The 25,911-nt window shown below is 42.0% G+C and overlaps 1 long non-coding RNA gene and 1 pseudogene across 4 annotated transcripts in view; one reads left to right on the plus strand and one right to left on the minus strand.

Annotated features, from left to right (window-relative positions):
• LOC306669394 overlaps positions 1–25,911 on the minus strand; it is a 70,626-nt gene that overhangs the window by 22,606 nt on the left and 22,109 nt on the right. For all 3 annotated transcript variants that reach the window (XR_013766088.1, XR_013766089.1, XR_013766090.1), the window contains exons 2-3: positions 7,777–8,416; positions 7,494–7,653 (exon numbers count right to left, since the gene is read on the minus strand). This is a non-coding gene — a long non-coding RNA (uncharacterized lncRNA). The remainder of the gene's footprint in view (positions 1–7,493; positions 7,654–7,776; positions 8,417–25,911) is intronic.
• LOC306669267 (rho-related GTP-binding protein RhoG-like) lies at positions 443–953 on the plus strand (annotated as a pseudogene). The gene has a single exon. The product of its transcript is annotated as a rho-related GTP-binding protein RhoG-like (transcript).

The following is a 25,911-nucleotide window of genomic DNA, read 5'->3' on the forward strand; positions in this document are numbered from 1 at the left end:
AAAAAATAAATAAATAAAAAAGAATAGTAAATTGCAAACATGTAATAAAGCAAATGGGCTTGGGCTAGGGTAGTTAAATAGGTGAAGAAATGGCCAGAAAGATAAAGGTTAATAAGGTTAGATGCATATATTTCCCTGGGCTTCAACTTACCATCCTCCATAATAAGAATGACACTCTCCTTCAGGTATGGGGAGAGCCTCTTTCACATGGGAGCTTCATCTCCTGCTTTTAAACAGAAGAAAGAGAAATAGAGGGAGAGAGAGAGAGAGGAACACAAGCAAGACCTCTTTCTGGAGCCGTGGCTACCCCCAGATCCCTGGCAGCAGAGAAGGCACCAGGTGACTGCATCCAGAGCAGGAGGGAAGAGGCAGGAACTCTGCCGCAGCTACCGTAGCTTTACTCACAATACAGAGCATCAAGTGAGAGATGGGCTGTGGCGAGATGCGCCTGCTCATCCGCTACACAACCAATGCCTTCCCCGAGGAGTGCGGCGTCCCCACACGGTTGGACAATTACAGCCCCAGAGTACAGCTCATGGGCGCACAGTGAACCTGAACCTGCGGACACTGCGGGCCAGGAGGAACACGACCGCCTCCACACACTCTCCTACCCTCAGTCTTTGTCATCTGTATTCCATAGCCAGTCCACACTCCTACAAGAACCTGAGGCACAAGTGGCATCCAGAGGTGTGCCACCACTGTCCTGATGTGCCCGTCCTCCTGGTGGGCACCATGAAGGACCTGAGAGCCCAGCCTGATAACCTAGGGCACCTCAAGGGGCAAGGCCAAGCGCCCATCACACCTCAGCAGGGCCAGGCACTGGCCAAGCAGATCCATGCTGTGCGCTACGTCGAGTGCTCGGCCCCGCAGCAGGACGGAGTCAAGGAGGTGTTCGCTGGGCTGTGCTGAACCCCACGCCAGTTAGGCGTGGGTGGTCCTGCATCCTCTCATGACCCTGGCCCTCAGCTTGGAGGCTTCCCCTGAGACCCCCGTACCAGCTGTGCCTTAAGGACTAATTTTGGCACGCATACCGGGGGGGCTCCCTGAATGCCTTTTTTTCCTTAAGGAGGCCCACAGGAAATGGATTTTGGGTCCTACCCAACTCTGCGTGGGGACACCAGGTATTCTCATGAGCTCACCCAAGCCAAAATTGACCCACCTTAAGAGGCCAAGCCAGTGTCCCCATCTCACCCATTTTCTGCTACTGACCAGTCATTTAGCTTTCCACAAAGTTGTAACCTATTGTGGTGCCTCCTCTCAGGTTAGGGGCTCTCAGCCATCTCTAACCCCTGCGCTTGCTGCTCTTGGAATTGTCCCCCAAGTTGCCTTCTCCCTTCCCCAAGGAAGGAGCCACAGAATCCTGAGAAGATAAATGTGTCCTAACCTGCCCCATGTGCCCAGGCCTTAATGCATTTGCTGACTGACTCAGCCTCCGGACTCCTGGGGGCCTTTCCTACCCACAGCATCATCAACAAAACCTCCTATCTCCAGTGGAATAAAAGAAACAAAGAAAAGTCAGGGTAATTTCCCTACTTCTTCCAGTACTGGGGGTTGAACTCAAGGGCCTTTAGAACTAAGATATATCCCCAGGACTGCCACCCCCACCCCCACCGTTTTTTTTTTTTTTTTTGTTTGTTTGTTTTTGTTTGTTTTTAATTTTGAGTCAGGGTCTTGCTAAATTGCCAAGGCTGACCTCAAACTTGCAATCCTCTTTGGTTGCCAGGGTCAGAATGATCTTGCACCTGCTGTTTTTTGAGGGCTATTAATTCAAAATAAATATGCCAGAATGGCGTATGTTGAGGTGATGTGTGCCTAACTCTTTCATAAGGTAGATTTTATGCAGGACCCATCTCAATAGTTATGGGGACCACAGTAATGGGATTTTACACTGGGAAAGAGAGATTGGGCTCAACTCCAAGTACAGCATGGGCAAGGAAGAATTTACAGACAAGAATCAGGGTGGGGGTCAGTGGATAGAAAATTACTAAGAGGATACATAAGGGTAAGGGGGAATTCTGGCTAAGCCAACCTAACAGGATACTTGCTGAAAGCAGCACAGGGTCATCAGACATTATCTTGGGGATGACAGAGGATGAGGCTCCTGATCAAATAACAAGGTTGATCAGATATCATAGATAAAATTTCTTGCTAAACTGAGAAATTTAAATTGAGTTCTCGCTAAAATTGGATTTTTTAAAATTTTAATTTAATTTTATTTTTAGGTACTGGGGATTGAACCCAGGGACTAACTGAGATACATCCCTAGATTTTTTTATTTTAATTTGACATAGGAGGGAAGAGGCTAGCCTTGGACTTGGATACTCCTGTTTCAGCCACCCAAGAAGTTGGGACATCAGGCATGTACCACTGTGCCCAGTCCTAAAACAGAATTTTACAAAAAAGTGCACTGATGATCCTAGAAGGTTCAGGAGCCTGATTAAAGTTTGGTCAAGCCAAGAATCTTTGTCAGTTCCCAACAATGGCTTTAATAATTTGGAAGCAATGTCTTTAGGCTTGGCTAGATCTAGGGCTCAAATTTGGTTCGCAGGATACTATCTCCTTTATCATAATTCTGCTTTCCTCTGAACTGCTTCCATGATGGTGGCAAAATAGCAGTCCACAGGCTCATGTCCTCACAGGCAAAACCATATGAAAAGAACATCTCTTTCATCCTTTTCATGATGACTAGAACAGTGAATTACAGTGATGGACAAGGTCTTGAATATAAGACAACCCCCAGAGCTACAATGGTTTAGATCACAATGAGTCTCAAAGAATGGTATCCCCAAAATATGGCACTTTTTTGTATGCTGAGCAATTTGATATAAAGAAAACTTGTTCCTTTCCCTTATAAGCACAGGGAGAGACTCTCTGGAATCCCCTTATTTGCATTAAGACCAGATGGCAAAAGGGAACACAACTGCTTTTGCTTCTACCCTGAAGTCTCATTGTCCATCAAGAAAAGAAGACAGAGGGATAGACACACACTGGACAGACTTCCCTTTCAAGATGATGTCTGTTGCTTGGGTTCAATCAAGTTCCAATGAGAATCATTTTTCAAGCTAATTTCTGTCTCCAAGGACCATTCATTCCCTAAAAATAATTTGTGACCCCCTTAAAGTTATCTATAGTCCTCATTCTGCCCCTCCCTTTAGAAAGGGGTAGATAATCTTGTGAATCACGTTGTACTCATAGGTAATGACCCCCTGGGCTTGCCCCCAGGCATGTGTGTAAATGTGGGTGTCTTTTCTCCAATTTGTCTTTGTCAATTTATTTCAGTGAATCTTCAGAGGGTGTAGGGGAAATTTCCCTTCACCCCTACAATCAAACCTTCCTTCTCACATCATAAGGACTGGAAAAGAAAATCATGATGCCATTACAAAAAAAGAAAAGGAACTGGCCGCTAAGCAGGTCCATAGGGAGTAGAGCTATTGTCCTCTAAGAGGACTGTAAGTGAAGAGGAGTGGCCAGGCCCCACATCACTAACATTCCTGCCGCACACATCAGATGGGCTTGGAGCTACGGGAGAGCCAAAGGCGTGTTGGAAGCCTGGTCCCTGTCTAGGCCCAACTCAAGGTTTGGTCTGCTTGCTTTGATAATTTGTCTAGGCCAATGCTTCTCAACAGACCTGATTCCCACCCATACTCCACCCCCAGAAGGAAGGAGTGAAGACACAGATTGAATCTGAACGAACAGGCTTCACTAAAGTTACCTCCATTTACTAGCATTAGATCAACCCCCTTGTCGGCTTCTCCACAACTATCTTTTCTTCATCCAACTGCAGTACAAGAATGCAGCGTTCATTTCTGAAGACTCCGTGTCACATAAAACTTTATTCAAGAAAGCAAATTCGCTATGCTTTTCTCTTGCTAATCAGTTTTTTTGTTGTTTTTGTTGTTGTTAGAGTGTCAGCTGTGAACCTTGTGACAAGTGAGGAAAAGATCTTCCTTTCCTCTCTTATATCATTCTGTTAGTTCTATAGTTTGGATCTTAAATGCCCACTAAAGACCCATGTATTAAAGGTTTAGTCTCCAGAACGGCACTTTAGAGAGGTGGTGGATTCTTCAGGAGGACTTTAGGTCATTGGGGCATGATTTCCAAGAGGATTGTGGGACCCTGGTCCCTTCCTCTCTCTCTCTCTTTGACTTCCTGGCCATGAGGTGAGCAACTTGGTTCTACCATGTGTCTTGCCACCTTCTCAAAAGCAATGGGACAAATCAATCATGGTCCCAAACCTCCAAAATTGCAAGTCAAAATAAACATTTTCTTCTTATAAGTTGATTGCCTCAGGTATTTGTAACAGCGATGGAAAACTAATATAGCTCATTTCTTTTTTTTTTTTTTTAAGCTCTTTCATCCTTCATTAGTAGGAACTTTGCTTAATAAAAATAATTCCCCTGGCTGTAAAAAGTAGTGATTAGCTGTGCAATTGCAAAAAGTAAAATAAAATGAGCTCTAACTTCAGGTTATGAGGCAAAGGTTGAACCCCTGCAGAGATTGCAAAATCCCAAAGGAAAGACTTCTCTTTTACTACTTATAACCATCCAAAGAGCAAGGAATGCTGAATATGCATAAATGCTTAAACAGCAATGTTAAATCTGGATTGAAGGTTAAAAAAAAAAAAAAAAAAGGTAAAAATACCAGCAAACGAAAGTGATCGGGAGTATACCTCTTGTAGCTTTTAATCACTTACTTTTGTTTTCAAGTTAATATTTATTGTGGAGGACAAAGTTTTATTATGATAAAATTAATAGTTGCTGGCAAAAACTTACAAAATAAAGACAGCTGCAAGAAAGGAAATTTTAAAGCTTCCCTATCCAGAAATAGCTCATGCTGACATTTTAGTATGCATTCTTTCTGTCAACCCTTGCAAACAGATATATTTTAACAATGTACCTGCTTGTACTGTGAGTCCTGTGCATGGAGAGAGGGGTCATTGGGGACATCTGTGGTTTAGATATTGAAGCAGTTGCTAGAAGTTGATGACAGCAATAATGAATAAAACTTTTTGTGGCAGAATCATCAATCTTTGTTAATATTCCAGGATATTTGTATTTGTACATATATAAGTCACAAATTTTTAAAAATGGGCTCTTTTCCAAAGGCTTTGTAAGAAAGGAAACACTTTTTCCTCTACATGTTATATTCTGTAGCTGGGGCCTGTGAATTTGTTTTTTGGTTTTATGTTTTTTTCTTTTTTCTTTTTTTTTTTTTTTTTTTTTTTTTTTGGTGCTGGGGATTGAACCCAGGGCCTTACAAGTCAAGCACTCTACAGACTGAGCTATCTCCCCAGCCCCTGGGTCCTGTGAATTAAACTGACAAAATATATTACCAGGAGAAAACTATGCACACAGGAGCCAACAAAAAAAGTAGTTGGCTTCTTTTTGGTGGGGTACCAGGGATTGAATTCAGGGGCCCTTGACCACTAAGCCACTTCCCCAGCCCTATTTTGTATTTTATTTAGATAACAGGGTCTCACTGAGTTGCTTAGCACCTCACTTTTGCTGAGGCTGACTTTGAACTCAAGATCCTCCTGCCTCAGCCTCCTGAGCCACTGGGATTACAGGTGTGCTCCACCTTGCCCAGTGAGTAGTTGGCTTCTTAAATAGTTAAAATTAAAGGTTTACGATGTCTCTAGCTTAATAAGCAAAAGGGAGAAGGAAGAAAAGGCTTCTATGGCAAGAACAAATAGGTTTCTTCAGGGAAGAAAAGCGAAGTTTCAGGAGAAAAAGTGGCAGATTGGCAAGTTTGTGATAATGGGCATCTATACAGGTGTGAGTGGTCTTTCATCTTCTTAGTCCATAAAACTCCCATGGAGAGGGCACTTAAGGAGGGTTCACTTTCAGTTTTTCTCCTGGGAGCTGACCTGCCCCAAAGAAGAAATCTATGGCATCCTCGTTTGTTGAAAGTGTTTCCTGTTAGATAAGAGAAGCTCTGAGAAGCCTTCTTTCTGCATCTGTGGAATCTCAAGTGCCTTCAGCTGAAAGTAAACTTTGTACAAATTTGGGGGATCCAGGTGGGCCCCCATGCCTTCAAAGAGGGAAAAGCAACAAGAGGGATGGAAACTAATGCTTTTCAAACCACAGCACTGGGGCCCGCCCTCCACTCACAACAGAACCATGTGGATGGTGAGGCTCAGTGTGTTTTCGTTAAAGGTCCAACAATCTGAACCTAGATGGTGTTTGGAAATCTAGAACTTTTAATCGACAAACATTTAGTGAGTAGACTCTGGCAGATTTTATAATCAGGCACTGAGGACACAAAAATAAATTGCTGCTGCCCTGAAGACATTGCAGTCTAAGGGGAAATCGAAGCAGGAGGAGGATTATGGTGTTCTGGCAGATGCTGGGATAGAGACTGGTGTCCTCGCAGAGTTAGGTGCTGTAGAAATGCAGAGGAGGAGAACTGCACCAGCTCTGATAGCTTTCTCCAGGAAGGAGACCTGAGACATCGTGTTTGATAGAGTTGTTATAGGTTGAACTGTGTCCTCCAAAAGGTACCTTAGAGTCCTCACCCCAGGACCTCTGAATGTAACTTTATTTGGAAATAGCTGCAGATGCAATTAGTAAAGATTCAAACTGGAACAGGGTGAGCTGCTAATCCAACACTTCTGATGTTTTTACAGTGATATAATGTGGAACTTGGGACTGTAGCTCAGGGTAGAGTACTTAGCGTATGTGAAGGAAGAGTAGATTGTGACTGCTGAGTTTGGGAACAGGAACAACAGTCACATTCCAGTTCTGTCTTCTCCCACTTTCCTCTTTGGGGTGCTCCTGCCTTCAGAGGACTTCTCTTCTGTCGGTTCTGACATGCTATCCATGTTATCAAGCTTCCAAGAAAAGCAGAATCTGAGATGAGAATTCTTTTTGGTGCAGGGAGGGTTGCTGGGGATGGAACCCAGGTCTTGCACACACTACGAGATGAGATTTCTTGTTAAACTTTGTTAAATTCTTGTTGAGCTTTGCTGGAGAAGTGCTCACAGGAGAAGCAAAGTGAGGAAAGCAGAATGAGACGGGAATGAAGCTCAGCAAGAAAGGACTCAGCTGAGGCCTGGTATCTTAGCTTTTTCACTGCTGTGATGAAAAGACCTGACAAGAACAATTAGAGGAGGAAAAGTTTATCTGGGGCTCACAGTTTCAGAGGTCTCAGTCCAAACATGACCTACTCCATTACCCTGGGCTGAAGTAAAGCAGACCATCATGGTGGAAAGGTGTAGAGGAGAAAAGAGGCTCAGGAAATGACAACCAAAAAGCAGAGCAAAACTGAGCTTGGTCACCAGGGACAAAATATACCCCAAAGGTATGCCCTCAATGACCCACCTCCTCCAACCACACCCTACCTGCCTGCAGTTTCCACCCAGTAAATCCTTCTCAGGGATTAAGACACTGATTAGGCTAAGGCTGTCATAACTCAGTCACTTCACTTCTAAACACTCTTGCATTATTTTACACATGAGTGTTTGGGAGACACCACATCTAAACCATAATACCTACCTTCAGGCTAACCCCATGGAGATATTCGGGAGCACAAATTGCAGTAGAATCGGTTCTCTTGAGGAGACAGGACCAGCCTTTTTTTGTCCCTGCCCCCTGAGCCAGTCCTCGGAAGGTAGTGAGAATGTGGCAGAGCCTACCAGGCAGGTCACAGCAGCTCCTGTGTGGTCAAAAGCAATTCTTTACCAAGGGGCAACTGGGAGGGTTGTCATTGGCCCACACCCAGCAGCTGGGGTGGATATATCCACTGGCAAAGAAGTTGTGGTCCCCAGAGACCTCTTACCTCCACCTCAAGGGACTGTCATACAGTCCAGCACTGCTTCAGCTTGAGTGGGCAGATGATCGGAAGAATCGGACCAGGAGATCTTCATGCAGTGTCTTGCCAGTGCAGAACCTAATCCAGTGCTTCCTGCAAAGCAGAAAAGCTGACAGGGTCCTGCCCATTTTCACAGAACAGATATTGAAGGGTAAAGTTGAGCTAAGTGACAAAAATTGACAGCTGCTACCTTCACTAAGATCATGTTTAGACATCAAACCTCCCTTTGTCCTGATTTGCCTTTTTGTACAGGCCTGCGGTGCTGGCAGGGCAGACAGTATTTGAGGACTTTGTACCATTTGGACCAAGTTCTTTAGCCACCAATGGGTCCAGAGGTGGCATGATAAATGGTACAAGAAAACACATCAGGGCACAGTCCTTAAGGCCAGTTCTTTTGGAGGCACTTCCTGTGCACTTTTCCTTTGTACTAGAAAAAGTCAAACAGCCAAATTCTGCCATACTTCACAATCAAGCAATGACAGCTGCTCAGACTTTACCAAGGAAATGATGAAGTTCTTGTGACTGAATTTGGTCACAAAGGTCATGTTATTGCTGACGTTCCTGGAGTCCAATGTAAGGTTGTCAAAGTAGTCAATTTTCTTTTGGCCTTACACAAAAGAAGAAAAGAAAATCAAATCATAATGTTTTGATGATGCAGGCACAGTATTAATGAATTTTCATTAAAATATGTGGAAAATAAAATTTCAAAAACTTAGCAAAAGGAAAACAAGTCACATATTTTCCAAATAATTCTTTTGCATTTTCATCATATTATTCCAAGAAGATACAGAAGAGACTTTGCAAAGCATCACAGAAGTTTTTCTCCTGTGGCCTTGTCTTCATTGATTGACCTCCAAAGTTAATTTCAAATAATGTGCTCAGCAGCATTAACTTGTGACTTTGGAGCTAAGTGAACCCATGAGGCGCAGAGCTCATTTATACTTCTGAACTTGGAAATAAAAAAAATCTGAACCACTTCAGATATGCTTCTTATTCTTATATAGTAGGAAATAGCTTTACATTACTTGTATTGCTAGATTTTTTAACTGCTTTAATTGTGCACTTACATGTGTCAGAAAAGCTATTCATTTTTTTCAGTGATCAATAGAAAAATGTTCTAAAAATCAGGACTTGCCTTTATCTTTATGGGGTGATTTCAGAAATTATTATTATTATGGTCTTCCATTTCTAGGAATATTACCATTTAGAAAATTAATGGCAATTAGTGAAAAGTATTATACAGCATATGTAATGAAATATATTATTAATGTATTCTATTTATTTACATTGAATTTTGTGAAGGAAGCAAGTGCTTTAAAATCATCATCAATTTGATGATACAGATAAGCCTGAGTAACTAGACTGGGTGCCAGTGTGGTATCTTTAAATATAGGTAATATCTCCATAGTCCCATCCAACAGCTTAGCCTTAGCCCATATTGTCTATGATCTCTTTGAAATGCCTAATTCTGTCAGTCAACCCCATACTCTTCTTCATTTTCAGGTGCTTAAAAGTCAATTATTCTAGCTGGGTGCAGTGGTGCATGCCTGTAATCCCAGTGACTTGGGAGGCTAAGGCAGGAGAATTGTGAGTTCAAAGCCAGCTTCAGCAAAAGCGAGGCCCTAAGCAATTCAGTGAGACCCTGTCTATAAATAAAATACAAAATAGGACTGGGGATGTGGTTTAGTGATTGAGTGTCCCTGAGTCCAATCACTGGTACCAAAAAAAAAAAAAAAAGCCAATTATTCTCTTCTATGCCATCCATTACTCTATACCCCTGTCTGTTCTGCTTTCCCCTCTGACCCAGGCATATACCAGGTGTACCTTCTCCTCCTGTTCACTACAATCATAGGATTCAAAAAGACATCTTTCTGGTCATAGATTTCTAATCATTCCTCCAAATAACCTTTCCCTAGGGGTTTCCGTGAACACCCAATGAAACTCATATCCATCTATACTCTCTCAACAAGGGCCCTAGAGGAATGGGACCACGAATCAGAAAATGTGGATCTAAACCCCAGATTCGTTCACTCCTTGTGTATTCGCTCCAAATCTGTAAAATAGGGACCGATGCCCTACATTGATTCATGATTATATGCAGGAAAACATTTTGTTAAAGAATAACTTCTTTATCAAAATCTGGCCAAAATGCAGATATTATTGAAGTTCTTTTACACTTATTATTTTAATTAATTCTAACAACACCCCTGTAAGGTATATATTATTATTTTATAAAATGAGAAAATTGGGGTTTAGAATGTTTAAGCATTTTGTTCAAGGCCAAAAAGCTAATAAAAAGGCTGAGATAAAAACCTGTAGTTAATTACAAATCTCCCATCACCCCTAAGTGTCAGTTAAGGTTCTTGGATGCAGGTGCCAGAAACTCTGATCATTATAACAGAAGGAGAGTGGAGGTTTGCAGTACTGGCCTGAGGTCTGACGGCCACACTTGGAAAATGAACCAGAACAAAGGCAGCTGCTGAGAACAAAGGAGGAAGAAGTACATATGGTCCTTTAGCTATGACAGTTGGGAAGGACACTGTGACAGCAGACACTGCTATCATCTCAGTAGAGCATCACTGTGTCATTTCTTCCAGATTAAAAATCCTGAGTGAGTATCAGATGTGCAGAGCCTGCAATGTACAACCTGGCCTTGACCACAAATGGATGGGAGATAGGTATCTTCCCAATTCTTCTTCCACAATAGGAGGACACTTTGACATGCCAGGCAGCGGCTCTTCCGGTTTCTGCACATGGCCCTTCCTTAACACACAGGTGTGTACACGCACGCATACACACACACACACACACACACCCTCCCTTTTCTTTCTTCCCTCCTCAGATAATGGAGAGTTTTCTCTCATGTCCAAGGTTAATCTTTTTAAAAAAAATTTTTTTTCATTAGTTGTTGATGGACATTTATTTTATTTACTTATTTATATGTGGTGCAGAGAATCAAACTCAGTGCCTCACACATGCTAGGCAAGTTCTCTACCACTGGGCCACAACCCCAGCCTCAAGGCTAATCTTTTTATCACTTCATCTTGAGCACAAAGCAACAGAGTTGTATAATAACACCATTTTATAAAGAACATGGCATCACATCAGGTGAAGGTAAACAAGGTACATTCAGAAGGTGATGCTGAAATCATTAAAAACTGAGAAAAATAAAAACTGATTAGATGCTTACCTGAATAATATCCATAAGCTCAAGATACTTTAAGGACAGATAGATAAAATAGATAAACAAAAAAATAAGAAACCAGAGTTCCAAAGATTAAGAAGTATAAATGAAAGGAAAGGTGGGAATATTTAACTATGTAAAACGATTTTAACACCTATATGTAAAATATGTAATTAGATTTTTTAAAAATTGCAGTGGAGGGGAGGCTAAACTTTACCTTCCCCCTGTTAGGGTTTTTTGACTGGGTTTGAGAGTTAAATTGACATTAAGATGAATTAATGGGAGAAAAGCATACAAGTTTAAATATTAAAACTTCTCGTGTAGCTCTGGTAAGGAAATGAGACCAAATATGTGGTTAGAGTTGGACATGTATGCTGACTTGAACAAAGAATAGTAAATTACGAAAAGGGCCAAGTCAAAGGGACTTGGCCTTAGTTAATTGGATGAAAAAGTGACTAGAAGACAAGGTCATTGTCCTCAGCTTTCCATTCTCGATGATAAGCATGCCGTTTTCCTTCTGATACAGGGTTGGTATGTTTCACTTGGGAATTCCATTTCCTGCTTTTAAGAAACAGCATGAAGATCAGAGTGAACTTGTGTCTGCTGCTGTTTCATGTAGCTTTAATTCAAAATAGTCAATGTGCCAAAGCAGCGTATTTTGGGATGGCATGTTCTACACTCTCAGCAGCAAGTTTGACAGTCATAGGGCTAGTATATTTTTATCAAAATTGCTTGTGTAAGCTGGGCATGGTGGCATGGATCTTTAGCCCCAGAACTCAGGAGGTTAAGGGGGATCAGTTGAGCTCAGGAGTTCAAGACCACTCTTGGCAACATAACAGGCACACCCCACCCTACCCCATGTGCTTCTGTAAACTGGTAAGAAAATTGCTGAGAGTATGAAAGTCTAGTTGGCAAAGGACCACTGTTGTGAGTTGAATGGTATCCCCTCCCCCTCCCCCAAATAAAGAAAACTTCATATGTTGAAGTTCTAACCTTAAGTACCTAAAAAAGTTGTGACTACACTGGAGATGGAGGTCTTTAAAAAATAAGTTAAAGTGAAGTCCTGAAAGTGGACCCTAGGGCTGGAGTTGTAGCTCAGAGGTAGAGCACTTGCCTAGCAAGTGCTGGGTTCAATTCCTAGCACCACATAAAAATAAATAAAAGTGTTGGGTTCATCTCCAACTAAAAATTAAAAAATAAAGAGTGGACCTAAACCAATATGACTGGTGTCTTTATCAGAAAAGGAGTTTGGATGAGGCACAGTAGCACATGCCTATAATCCCAGCAATTTGGGAGGCTGAGGCAGGAGCATCAAAAGTTCAAGGCCAGCTTCAGCAACTTATGGAGGCCCTGTTTCAAAAGAAAAAATAAAAAGGGCTGGGGATGTGGCTCGATAGTAAAGCACGCCTGGGTTCAATACCCAAGTACCAAAAAGGAAGAAGAGGAAAAGGAGGATGGGGAGGACACAGATACTGACAGAGGTGAGACCATGTGCAGATGCAGGAAGAAGACAGTCATCCACTAGCCAAGGTGACAGGCCTCAGAAGAAATCAACTCTATTGACACTGGACCATGGATTTCTAAACTCTAGAACTGAGAATTTTATGTTATTTAAACTACCCAGTTATGACATTCTAGCAAATTAATATAGACATGAATATTTTACAGAAGAGAACACAATAAAGTAGTCAATGAAAGAGGGAAAATCTTTACAAAACAGGTGACAGTTGAGTTTGGGCCTGAAACATGATGGAAAAGTATTTCTATTCAGTGAGGTTTTAATTATGATTCAGGGTTGGTTTGCTTGTTTTTAAAGAAAACCCTTCAAAATTTGTCAAAATATATACATTTGAAATACCAAACTTAAAATTAAGTTTATAATTTTGAATTCATAAAATAAACACAGGCAACAAACTAATTTGTGCTTCATTCACCAGGAATGTGTGTCAGCTGTAATCTAGACGCCATCTGTATTGCTTTGATAGGGTTTTGTGGTGGGCTAATCTTAGGGCAACAGATGATCAGATTGGATGATTTGAATGACAGCTGACTGCTGTTGTGACTTTTTTGCCGTGATGAGCACTGACTCTGCAGCTGCCCCACACGGATAGATATGGAGGACAACCACAGAGTTGCCACTCTATCTCCCTTCCAGTGACCTCAAGAGTTGCAGAGTTGAAAAAACCAGAACCACACTTTGCTTCCCAGAATTCCTTGCAGCTAGATTCTAGACATGAAAGAGTTGACATCAAGAAGATGCACATGCATCTCCACTGCTTCTTTCCCTCTGCGTGAATTTATGCTTAATCTCTCATTATCTCCATTTCCTTGTTTTTAAAATGAAGATAACAGCATCTCTCTCATAGATATTTTATAAGAGAGTGGGTTAATTATATAAATTGCTTTGGTAATAATATAAATTGGTGTCAATAAGTGGTAGCTTTAGTATAATCATCATTGTTGTTACAGTTGCTGTTCTGAAGTAGATGTGAGGAGGCCATCTTTCCTGTTATGCTGTCTTCCTCTGGCAAACGCTGCCCTGGATCCACTGAAGTTTTCTACAGCAGAGTTCAGGTCCATCATTAGCTTCACAGTGTCCAGAGGTAATCAGTGCTGGATCAAGGTTATGGAGGCGTGTCCTCAAAGTCAATACGTCCTGCTCCTATTTCAGTCTCTGATTCCCTGGGGAACTAATTCTGCAATATGTTCTTGAGAATCATCCCAGAGGCCCAACCTGGAGTTTTTTCTTTCAGAATTTTTTTAGTACCTAAATACCTTCATTAAAAAACTCCTTTTCTTAAAACATGGAGCAGTGTCCCTCTCCAACAAGTGAATCCTGAGTGATCTATCCATGTGAGCCCCTTTCTCAGTTTCCCTGTGCTCCATTTCCAGTCATGAAAAAGAACAGGAAAACAATGTAGGGAGATGTTTCTGCAAGCAAGATACAGGAACGACAGAGCTCTGTTAGTGCTGGCAAAGCCCAGCCTGAAACCCAGGTCTCCATTCTCCTATTCAGGGCTCTTCCGTCAGCTCATGTTATGGGGCGCAACTTAAGAACAGACCGATCACCACTGAGAAGTCCAAATTTCAGAGTCTTTATTAAGCCGGCCAGCTGACTGTCTCACACAATGCTCCAAAAAATGGCTATTGGGAGAACAGCCCCCACCACAGGGTTCTAGGAGTTCTTATACCAAAAATCACATTAATCATAAGTGTCTGTTGCTAAGATTCGAAATTACATATTAACATCATGAGATCATCGACAGAGGGGGAAGTGGGTCAAAATGACCCTTACCTAGGTACAAACTAAAAATGGTTACTAACATCCACACAATCACTGTTCACATGGTACATTGTTTAGGAGCAATAGGAATCAAAAGAGAGCAATTCTTTACTACATAGGAGTTGCCATTGTATATATATATATTTTTTTAATAATGTATTTTTTTATTGTAAACAAATGGGATACATGTTGTTTCTCTGTTTGTACATGGCGTAAAGGCATACCATTTGTGTAATCATAAATTTACATAGAGTAATGTTGTTTGATTCATTCTGTTATTTTTTCCCTTCCCCCCACCCCTCCCACCCCTCTTTTCCCTCTATACAGTCCTTCCTTCCTCCATACTTGCCCCCCTCCCTAACCCTAACTCTAACCCTAACACTAACCCTACCCTCCCCCCATTATATGTCATTATCCACTTATTAGCAATATCATTCGTCCTTTGGCTTTTTGAGATTGGCTTAACTCACTTAGCATGATATTCTCCAATTTCATCCATTTGCCTGCAAATGCCATAATTTTATCATTCTTTATGGCTGAGTAATATTCCATTGTATATATATGCCACAGTTTCTTTATCCATTCATCAATTGAAGGACATCTAGGTTGGTTCCACAGTCTAGCTATTGTGAATTGAGCAGCTATGAACATTGATGTGGCTGTATCTCTGTAGTATGCTGATTTTAAGTCCTTTGGGTATAGGCCGAGGAGTGGGATAGCTGGGTCAAATGGTGGGTCCATTCCAAGTTTTCTAAGGAATTTCCTCACTGCTTTCCAGAGTGGCTGCACTAATTTGCAGCCCCATCAGCAATGTATGAGTGTACCTTTCTCCCCACATCCTCTCCAACACCTGTTGTTGCTTGTATTCTTGATAATCGCCATTCTAATTGGGGTGAGATGGAATCTTGGGGTGGTTTTGATTTGCATTACTCTTATTATTAGAGATGTTGAACATTTTTCCATATGTTTGTTGATTGCTTGTAGATCTTCTGTGAAGTGTCTATTCATTTCCTTAGCCCATTTGTCAAGTGGATTATTTGTATTCTTAGAGTAGAGTTTTTTGAGTTCTTTATAGATTCTGGAGATTAGCGCTCTATCTGAAGTATGATTGACAAAGATATTCTCCCACTCTGTAGGCTCTTTCTTCCCATTTCTGATAGTTTCCTTTGCTGAGAGAAAGCTTTTTAGTTTGAATCTATCTCAGTTATTGATTCTTGCTTTTATTTCTTGTGCTATGGGAGTCCTGTTAAGGAAGTCTGATCCTAAGCTGACATGTTGAAGATCTGGACCTACTTTTTCTTCTATAATCTGCAGGGTCTCTGGTCTGATTCCGAGGTCCTTAATCCATTTTGAGTTTAGTTTCATGCATGGTGAGAGATATGGGTTTAGTTTCATTCTGTTGCATATGGATTTCCAATTCTCCCAGCACCATTTGTTGAAGAGGCTATCTTTTCTCCATTGCATATTTTTGGCACCTTTGTCTAGTATGAGAAAATTGTATTTATTTGGGTTTGTGTCCGTGTCCTCTATTCTGTACCATTGATCTACCTTTCTATTTTGGTACCAATACCATGCCGTTTTTGTTACTATTGCTTTGTAGTAGAGTTGAAGATCTGGTATTGCAATACCCCCTGTTTCACTCTTCCTGCTAAGGATTGCTTTAGCTATTCTGGGTTTCTTATTCTTCCAGATGAATTTCATAATTGCTTGCTCTATTTCTGTAAGGTACGTCATTGGGATTTTAATTGGAATTGCATTGAATTTGTATAGCACTTTAGGTAGTATGGCCATTTTGACAATATTAATTCTTCCTATCCATGAACATGGAAGATCTTTCCATCTTCTAAGGTTTTCTTTAATTTCTTTCTTTAGTGTTCTGTAGTTCTCATTGTAGAGGTCTTTCACCTCTTTTGTGAGATTGATTCCCAAGTATTTTATTTTTTTTGATGCAATTGTGAATGGGATAGTTTTCCTAATTTCTCTTTCTGAAGATTCATCACTTATGTATAAAAATGCATTGGATTTATGAGCATTGATCTTGTAACCTGCTACTTTACTGAATTCACTTATGAGTTCTAAGAGTTTTCTGGTGGAATTTCCAGGTTCCTCTAAATATATAATCATGTCATCAGCGAACAGGGATAGTTTGAGTTCCTCTTTTCCAATTCGTATCCCTTTAATTTCTTTGGTTTGTCTAATTGCTCTGGCTAGAGTCTCAAGAACGATGTTGAATAGAAGTGGTGAGAGAGGGCATCCCTGCCTTGTTCCAGTTTTTAGGGGGAATGCTTTCAGTTTTTCACCATTTAGAATGATATTAGCCATGGGCTTAGCATAAATGGCCTTTACAATGTTAAGGAATGTTCCCACTATCCCTATTTTTTCTAGTGTTTTGAGCATGAAGGGATGCTGTATTTTATCAAATGCTTTTTCTGCATCTATTGATGCAGAAATAATCATGTGATTCTTGACTTTAAGTCTATTGATATGGTGAATGACATTTATTGATTTCCGGATGTTGAACCAACCTTGCATCCCTGGGATGAAACCCACTTGATCATGGTGCACTATCTTTTTAATATGTTTTTGTATGCGATTTGCTAAAATTTTGTTGAGAATTTTTGCATCGATGTTCATTAAGGATATTGGTCTGAAATTTTCTTTCCTCGATGTATCTCTGTCTGGTTTAGGTATCAGTGTGATATTGGCTTCATAGAATGAGTTTGGGAGGGTTCCCTCCTCTTCTATTTTATGGAATACTTTGAGAAGTATTGGAATGAGCTCTTTAAAGGTTTTGTAGAACTCGGCTGAGAACCCATCTGGTCCCGGACTTTTCTTTGTTGGTAGGCTTTTGATGACTTCTTCTATTTCAGTACTTGAAATTGGTCTATTTAAATTGTGTATGTCCTCCTCATTCAGTTTAGGCAATTCATATGTCTCTAGAAACCTGTTGATGTCTTCGAGGTTTTCTATTTTTTGGAGTATAGATTTTCAAAATAGCTTCTAATTATGTTTTGTATTTCAATCCTGTCTGTTGTGATATTTCCTTGTTCATTCCGAATTTTAGTGATTTGGGTTTTCTCTCGTCTTCTCTTTGTTAGTGTGGCTAAAGGTTTATCAATTTTGTTTATTTTTTCAAAGAACCAACTATTTATTTTGTCAATTTTTTGTATTGTTTCTTTTGTTTCAATTTCATTGATTTCAGCTCTGAGTTTAACTATTTCCTGTCTTCTACTACTTTTGGTGCTGGTCTGTTCTTCTTTTTCTAGGGCTTTGAGCTGTAGTGTTAGGTCGTTTATTTGTTGAGTTTTACTTTTCTTATTAAATGCGCTCCATGAAATAAATTTCCCTCTAAGTACTGCTTTCATAGTGTCCCAGAGATTTTGATATGATGTTTCTTTGTTCTCATTTACCTCTAAGACTTTTTAAATTTCCTTCCTAATATCTTCTGTTATCCATTCATCATATAATAGCATATTGTTTAATCTCCAGATATTGGAATAGTTTCTGTGTTTTACTCTTTCATTTATTTCTAACTTCAATCCATTATGATCTGATAGAATACAAGGTAGTGTCTCTATCTTCTTGTATTTGCTAACATTAGCTTTGTGGCATAATATATGGTCTATTTTAGAGAAGGATCCATGTGCTGCTGAGAAGAAAGTGTATTCGCTCTTGGTTGGATGATATATTCTATAATTGTCCGTTAACTCTAAATTGTTGATTGTGTTATTGAGGTCTATGGTTTCTTTGTTCAATTTTTGTCTGGAAGATCTGTCCCGTGGTGAGAGAGGCGTGTTAAAATCACCTAGTATTATTGTGTTATGGTCTATTTGGTTTCTGAAATTGAGAAGAATTTGTTTGACATACATGGATGAGCCACTGTTTGGGGCATAGATGTTTATGATTGTTATATCTTGCTGATTTATGCTTCCCTTAAGCAGTATGAAATGACCTTCTTTATCCCTTCTGATTAACTTTGGCTTAAAGTTCACATTATCTGAAATGAGGATGGATACTCCAGCTTTTTTGCTGAGTCCATGTGCATGGTATGTTTTTCCCCATCCTTTCACCTTTAGTCTATGGGTATCTTTTTCTATGAGGTGAGTTTCTTGTAGGCAACATATTGTTGGATCCTTCTTTTTAATCCAATCTGCCAGTCTATGTCTTTTGATTGATGAATTCAGGCCATTAACATTCAGGGTTATTATAGAGATATGATTTGGTTTCCCGGTCATTTGGTTCATTTTTTAAATTTTATTTATTTATTTGTTTGACACAAGTTGTTTCCTCCTTTATTTGACAATTCCTTTAGGATAATTCCTCCCTTTGCTGATTTGCTTCTTTGTTTTTCATCTCTTCCTCATGGAATATTTTGCTGAGAATGTTCTGTAATGCTGGCTTTCTTTTTGTAAATTCTTTTAGCTTTTGTTTATCAAGGAAGGATTTTATTTCATTGTCAAATTTGAAGGTAAGTTTTGCTGGGTATAAGATTCTTGGTTGGCATCCATTTTCTTTCAGGGCTTGAAAAATGTTGTTCCAGGCCCTTCTAGCTTTTAGGGTCTAGATTGAAAAGTCTGCTGATATCCATATTGGTTTCCCCCTGAATGTAATTTGGTTCTTTTCTCTCACAGCCTTTAAAATTCTGTCTTTATTTTGTATGTTAGGTATTTTCATTATAATGTGCCTTGGTGTGGGTCTGTTGTAATTTTGTGTATTCGGAGTCCTATAAGCCTCTTGAACTTGATTTTCCATTTCATTCTTGAGATTTGGGAAATTTTCTGATATTATTTCATTGAATAGATTGTTCATTCCTTTGGTGTTTCTCTAGGCCTTCCTCAATCCCAATAATTCTTAAATTTGGCCTTTTCATGATATCCCATAGTTCTTGTAGATTCTGTTCATGATTTCTTACCATCTTCTCTGTTTGTTCAACTTTGTTTTCAAGGTTAAATATTTTGTCTTCAATGTCTGAGGTTCTTCTTCCAGGTGTTCTATCCTACTGAATATGCTTTCTATGGAGTTCTTAATTTGATTTATTGTTTCCTTCATTTCAAGGATTTCTGTTTGGTTTTTCTTCAATATCTCTAACTCTATTGAAATGATCTTTTGCTTCCTGTATTTGCTCTTTTAACTGTCGATTGGTGCGATCATTCACTGCCTGCATTTGCTCTTTCATCTCATCATTCAGTGCATGCATTTGCTCTTTCATCTCATCATTCAGTGCATGCATTTGCTCTTTCATCTCATCGTTTGCTTCCGTGATCATTTTAATTATGTACATTCTGAACTCCTTTTCTGTCATTTTTTCTGCCATGCTGTCATTGGGTTTTATTGATGTAACATCTAGATTTGTTTGCGGCATTTTCTTTCCTTGTTTTCTCATATTGTTCAGGTATCAGTGGACCGCTGAGATATTGCAGATTTCCTCTATTGACTTACAATGTCCTTGAAGATTTCTATATATATCCCCTCTTAGCCTTCAGTAGGCTGAAGTCTCGGAGGAAGTTGATAATGTGGTGCACCACAAGGAAGCTGCCTCTCTAGGAGTCTCTAGGAGTGGTGGCCTTCAGGTGGGGTATATTCCCTGCTAGCGGGCAGAGGTGCCTCCACTTGTTGACCAATGGTCATCCAAAGGGGAACTAGGCTGCGGGCTGAGGCAAGGCCTGTTTGGGCCTGAGTCTCTGGTTTTACCATCCTTGTGGGGAAACCTCACCCGCCAGGGAAGACTCACCCGGTGGGGAGGTCTCGCTGGTCAGTTCCCCTCCTAGAGGTTCCCCTCAATTTACAGCTACCACCTGGGCTGGGCTGCCTTCCTCTGTAAAATTCCCAGGGGCCCGGCCCTACCTCCTGGGCCTGGGAGCCTCACCCTTCGCAGATGAATCTCCTTAGGCTGCCCCTCCTCAGAGAATCTGCCCACAGTCCTGGTACCTTCGCTCCGCCCTAAGCGTGTCTCTGTGCGGCTTTTCCACCAAGAAGCCTCCTAGATCCTGGGACCCTGCTGTGCACCTAATCGCCTGGCTATGCGGCCCCTCCTCTGAGCAGCCACCTGGGGCCCCGTACAATCGCTCTGAGTCCCAGAGACCCGCCGCACGCCTCTTCCTCCAGACAGCCACCCAGTATTCCGGTGTGGTCACTAGGAGTCCGAGCAACTCACTGTGTGCCTCCTCCTCCCACCAACCGCCCATAGCCCTGGGCAATCACTCCGAGTCGAAGTGATCCTCCCCGTTCCTTCTCCTCCTCCAGGTAACCCCCCGGGTGTTCAGGAGCGGTCGCTCTGAGTGGCTCTGAATCCACGTGACGTGCTGCATGCCTCCTCTGGGCAGCCGCCCGGACCTCTGGTGCTGCCACTCGAGACCAAGCGACCTACTGCGCTCCTCTTCCAGGCAGCCCCCGGTGTTCAGGAGCGGTCGCTTTAAGTCCAAACAACTCACCACTCGCCTCCTCCTCTAAGCGGCCACCTGGAGCTCTAATGTAGTCACTGCGAGTCCAAACGACCTGCCACACTCCTCCTCCTCCTCCTCCTCCTACTCCTCAGGGCAGGCCCCGGTGTTCAGAAGTGGTCTGAGTCCAAACAGCTCGCCGCGCTGCTTCTCCTCTGGCAACCGCCTGTAGCTCTGGTGCAGTCACTTCGAATCCAAGCGGCCACACTCCTCCTCCTCCTCCTCAGGGCAGGAGTGTTCAGAAGTGGTTGCTCTGAGTCCAAACAGCTCTCCTCTTCGCTCCTCCCCTGGGCAGCCCCCGGAGCCCCAGTGGTTGCTCTGAGTCCCAGCGCTGTGCTGAGCAGCCTCCTTTACGACGCTCCCAGTTGTCCGAGTTCACTGCTCCAGCGGGGGGAGGGGCGTCTCGCCGGCAGCTCTACTTCACAAAGTTCCCTGTGTTCCGGGATGACCGCCCCATCCGGGACGCCTCCCCAATGGGAGAGACTCACCCGGCTGCTTTGATTTGGTCCCAAGTCTCTCAATATCTCCTTTTTGAATCCTGAGTCCTGGAGCAACATGAAATGCAACCACCCTCTAGGCCGCCATCTTGAAACGCCGCCATTGTATATTATTAAACATGTCACACCAAGTAACTGATGATAGGCACAGAGGTGGGATGTTCCCATGGGAAAAGCTTATTTTCTACATAACATGGATTCTCAGAGCAAAATGGATTCTGTTTAGTCATTTCCCTTAGAGTCTGGCCTATAACATTCTCATGGAGCCAGTTCTGTCAGCCCATCACACTCAAGGAAGGCCTGTCAGGACTAGCTGTTACTAGCTGGTCCTGTAATTACTTCCATCTCCCCATAGAACCCCATCAGCAGAGAAATGGGAGGAAAGGAATTTATATTTATTTTTTTTACTCTCTTGGTCATTCAGGATGTGATAATGAAGTATCACAGACTGGGCAGCTCATATATAACAATTGTTTATCAAAGCTCTGGATCTGGGCTCTAAGTGCCCACAGGTTCAGTATCTGGTGGGGGCTCATTTCCTGGTTCACAGATGGTGACTTCTCTCCTTGTTCTCATGTGGTGGAAGGAATGAGAAAGCTCTCAGAGGTCCCTTTTATAAGGATCACTAATTAATGAGGGCCCGCCCCCCATGACCTAATCACCTGCACAGGCGCCACCTTCTAAAACCATCAATCACTTTGGGCATTAGGGCTTCAGTACATGAACTTTGGAGGGACACAGACATTCAGTCTATAGCATTGACTTTCTCCATTTGTTATTGGGCACAACCTTTAGAAGTCAGAGACCACTCCTAATCATTTTGTATCCCCAATAATATTGGCACAATCAATTATAGACTCACTTAATATCTGTTAAAAATCTGAATTAGCCGGGCATGGTGGCGCATGCCTGCAGTCTAGCAGTTTGGGAGACTGAGGCAGGAGGATCACAAGTTCAAAGCCAGCCTCGGTAAAAGTGAGGTGCTTGAACAAATCAGTGAGACCCTGTTTCTAAAAAAAAAAAAAAAAATACAAAATAGGGCTGGGAATGTGGCTCAGTGGTCAAGTGCCCCTGAGTTCAATCCCGATACCCCCCCCACAAAAAATCTGAATGAAGCTGTTGATCAGTGTATATATAATATAGAATTTAAAAGTCTGTACTAGATACTGGGAGCACTGGCTCATGCCTGTAATCCTAGTAACTTGGGAGGGTGGAGCAAGTTCAAGACCAACCTCAGCAACTTACAGAGGCCCTAAGAAACTCAGTGAGACCCTGTCTCAAAATAAAAAGGCCTGGGATGTGGCTCAGTGGTAAAGCACCTCTGGGTTTTTAATACCTTGTACAAAAAAAAAAAAAACAAAAACCAAAACAAACAAACAAACAAAAAAAAAACTCCACAGAACAGTAAATATTTTCAGGGCTGGGGCTATAGTTCAGTGGCAGAACATTTGCCTAGCATGTGGTGACACATTGAGTTCAATCCTTAGCACCACATAAAACAAACAAAATAAAGGCATGCTGTCCATCTACAACTACAAAAAAAAATTTTAAAGAAAGTAAAAATTCTGTAGACTGTGGATGTAGCTCAGTGGTAGAGTGCTTGACTAGCATGTGCAAAGCCCTGAGTTCAATCCCGAGTACAGAAAACAAACAAGTAAAGTCACGTTGTGCATTTTTACTGACGACTAACTTGTTATGGTTAAGATGTGGTGTCCACCAAAAGTTCACATGTGAGACAGTGCAAGAAGGTTTGGAGGAGAAATGATTGGGTTATAGCCTTAACATAATCACTAAATTGATCCCTGATGGGATTAACTGAGTGGTAACTAGAGGTAGTTGGGGTGTGGCTAGAAGAAGTGGTTCATTGTGAGGCGTGCCTTTGGGGTATTATTTTGTACCTGGAGAGTGGAATCTCTCTGCCTACCAAACATCATGTGAGCTGCTTCCCTCTGCCACACTCTTCCACCATGATGTCCTGCCTCACCTCAAGCCCCAAGGAATAGAGTGAGCCTTCTATGGAATAAGACCTCTGAAACTGTGAGCCCCTAAATAAACCTTTCCTCCTGTACAATTGTTCTGGTCAGATCTTTTAGTCACAGCAGTGAAAAAACTGACTGAAACATAACTTCACTTCAAAAAAAAAAGGGACAGAAGCAGCGCGGCCAGCTCCGGCCCGCCCGCAGGTTGCTTCAGAGACCAGCACAGGGCGCCAGGGACTCCCCCAAGCAGCCTAGCCCCCTCCGGTGGGAAGCGCCTCTCTAGGCTAGCTTCCCGGGGCAGACCGCCCAGTGAGAGCCTCTCGACGCAGAGCCAGCCACAAGTCCCCAAGCCAGCAGAGATATTCGACACGCAAGCGGCTTCTGGAACCAGGGCTGGGCAGCCAGAGACCTCTCCAGGCAGCATTGTCCCCCTCCAGCTGCAGGCTTTTTCCACGGGGCGATCCAAGATGGCGGACTAGAGGGCGACTGCCTCTCCAGTTGCCCCAGAACCCAGGATTCAAGAAGGGGAGGCATTGAGAGTCTCGGACTAAAATAGAATCATGGGGTGAGTCTCCCCCACCCAGTGAAGCTCAGCTGGGCAGCAGGCCCGGATTCGAGTGGCTTATTAGAGTGGGACAGGGCAGATAGCATCTCCCCCAGGCAGCTCTGTGCAGTCTGGCAGTGGGCTCCGCCCACAGGGACAGATCCTCCAGCCTCTCGGAACAGGCCCGCCAGTGAGAGCCCTTCTGCACAGAAGCAGTGCGGCCAGCTCTGGCCCGCCCCCCTGCCAGCTCCAGCCCGCCCACAGGTTGCTTCAGTGACCAGCACAGGGCACCAGGGACTTCCCCAAGCAGCCCAGCCCCCCTCCGGCAGGAAGCGCCTCTGTAGGCTAGCTTCTTGGGGCAAATCGCCCAGTGAGAGCTTGTCTACACAGAGCCAGCCACAAGTCCCCAAGCCAGTGGAGACCTCTGATCTACAACCAGCCTCTGGAACCAGGGCTGGGCAACAAGAGACCTCTCCAGGTCTCTCTCCCTGGAACCAGTAGCGGGCTAGGGGCAGCGTTCTTCAGAAGCACTGCATTATCAAATTAATCCAAGACTTCTGGCTACTGAAGGCTGGTAGGTGATACACTGGAAATCTACAGGGTCACTATAAGCCAATAGAGGAAATCTACAATATCACAGAGTCCCATTGACATCTGAGCAATATGAGAAAACAAGGGAAGAAAATGTCCGAAACAAACCTAGATACTATATCAATAAAACCCAATGACAGCACAGCAGAAGAAATGTCCGAAAGGGAGTTCAGAATGTACATAATTAAAACAATCAGGGAAGCAAACGAGGAGATGAAAGAACAAATGCAGGCATTAAATGAACGCACTAATCAACAGTTAAAAGAGCAAATAACGGAAGCAAAAGAGCATTTCAATAAAGAGTTAGAGATACTGAAAAAAAACCAAACGGAAATCCTTGAAATGAAGGAAACAATAAACCAAGTTAAAAACGCCATAGAAAGCATAAACAATAGGATAGATCACCTGGAAGATAGAACCTCTGATATTGAAGACAAAATATTTAATCTTGAAAACAAGGTTGACCAAACAGAGAAGATGGTAAGAAATCATGAACAGAATCTACAAGAATTATGGGATATCATGAAGAGGCCAAATTTAAGAATTATTGGGATTGAGGAAGGCTTAGAGAAACAAACCAAAGGAATGAACAATCTATTCAATGAAATAATATCAGAGAGTTTCCCAAATCTCAAGAATGAAATGGAAAACCAAGTACAAGAGGCTTATAGGACTCCAAATATGCAAAATTACAACAGACCTACACCAAGGCACATTATTATGAAAATACCTAACATTCAAAATAAAGACAGAATGTTAAAGGCCGTGAGAGAAAAGAATCAGATTACATTCAGGGGGAAACCAATAAGAATATCAGCAGATTTTTCAGTCCAGACCCTAAAAGCTAGAAGGGCCTGGAACAACATTTTTCAAGCCCTGAAAGAAAATGGATGCCAACCAAGAATTTTATACCCAGCAAAACTTACTTTCAGATTTGATGATGAGATAAAATCCTTCCACGATAAACAAAAGCTAAAGGAATTTACTAAAAGAAAGCCCGCATTACAGAACATTCTCAGCAAAATATTCCATGAGGAAGAGATGAAAAACAACGATGTAAATCAGCAATGGAAGGAACTAACCTAAAGGAATAGCCAAATAAAGAAGAAACCAAATCATGTCAAAAAACAAAAATGAGTCCAATGACTAGGAATACAAATCATATCACAATAATAACTGTGAATGTTAATGGCCTGAACTCATCAATCAAAAGACATAGACTGGCAGATTGGATTAAAAAGAAAAATCCAACAATATGCTGCCTGCAAGAGACCCATCTCATAGAAAGAGACACCCATAGACTAAAGGTGAAAGGATGGGAAAAAACATACCATGCACACGGACACAGCAAAAAAGCTGGAGTATCCATCCTCATTTCAGATAATGTGGACTTTAGACCAAAACTAGTCAGAAGGGATAAAGAAAGACATTACATACTGCTTAAGGGAAGCATAAATCAGCAAGACATAACAATCATAAATATCTATGCCCCGAACATTGGCTTATCCATGTACGTCAAACAAATCCTTCTCAATTCCATATATCAAATAGACCACAACACAATAATACTAGGTGATTTTAACA

This window comes from Sciurus vulgaris, assembly GCF_902686455.1.
Source record: "Sciurus vulgaris genome assembly, chromosome: 9".
In the NCBI taxonomy this organism is placed as follows: Eukaryota; Metazoa; Chordata; class Mammalia; order Rodentia; family Sciuridae; genus Sciurus; species Sciurus vulgaris.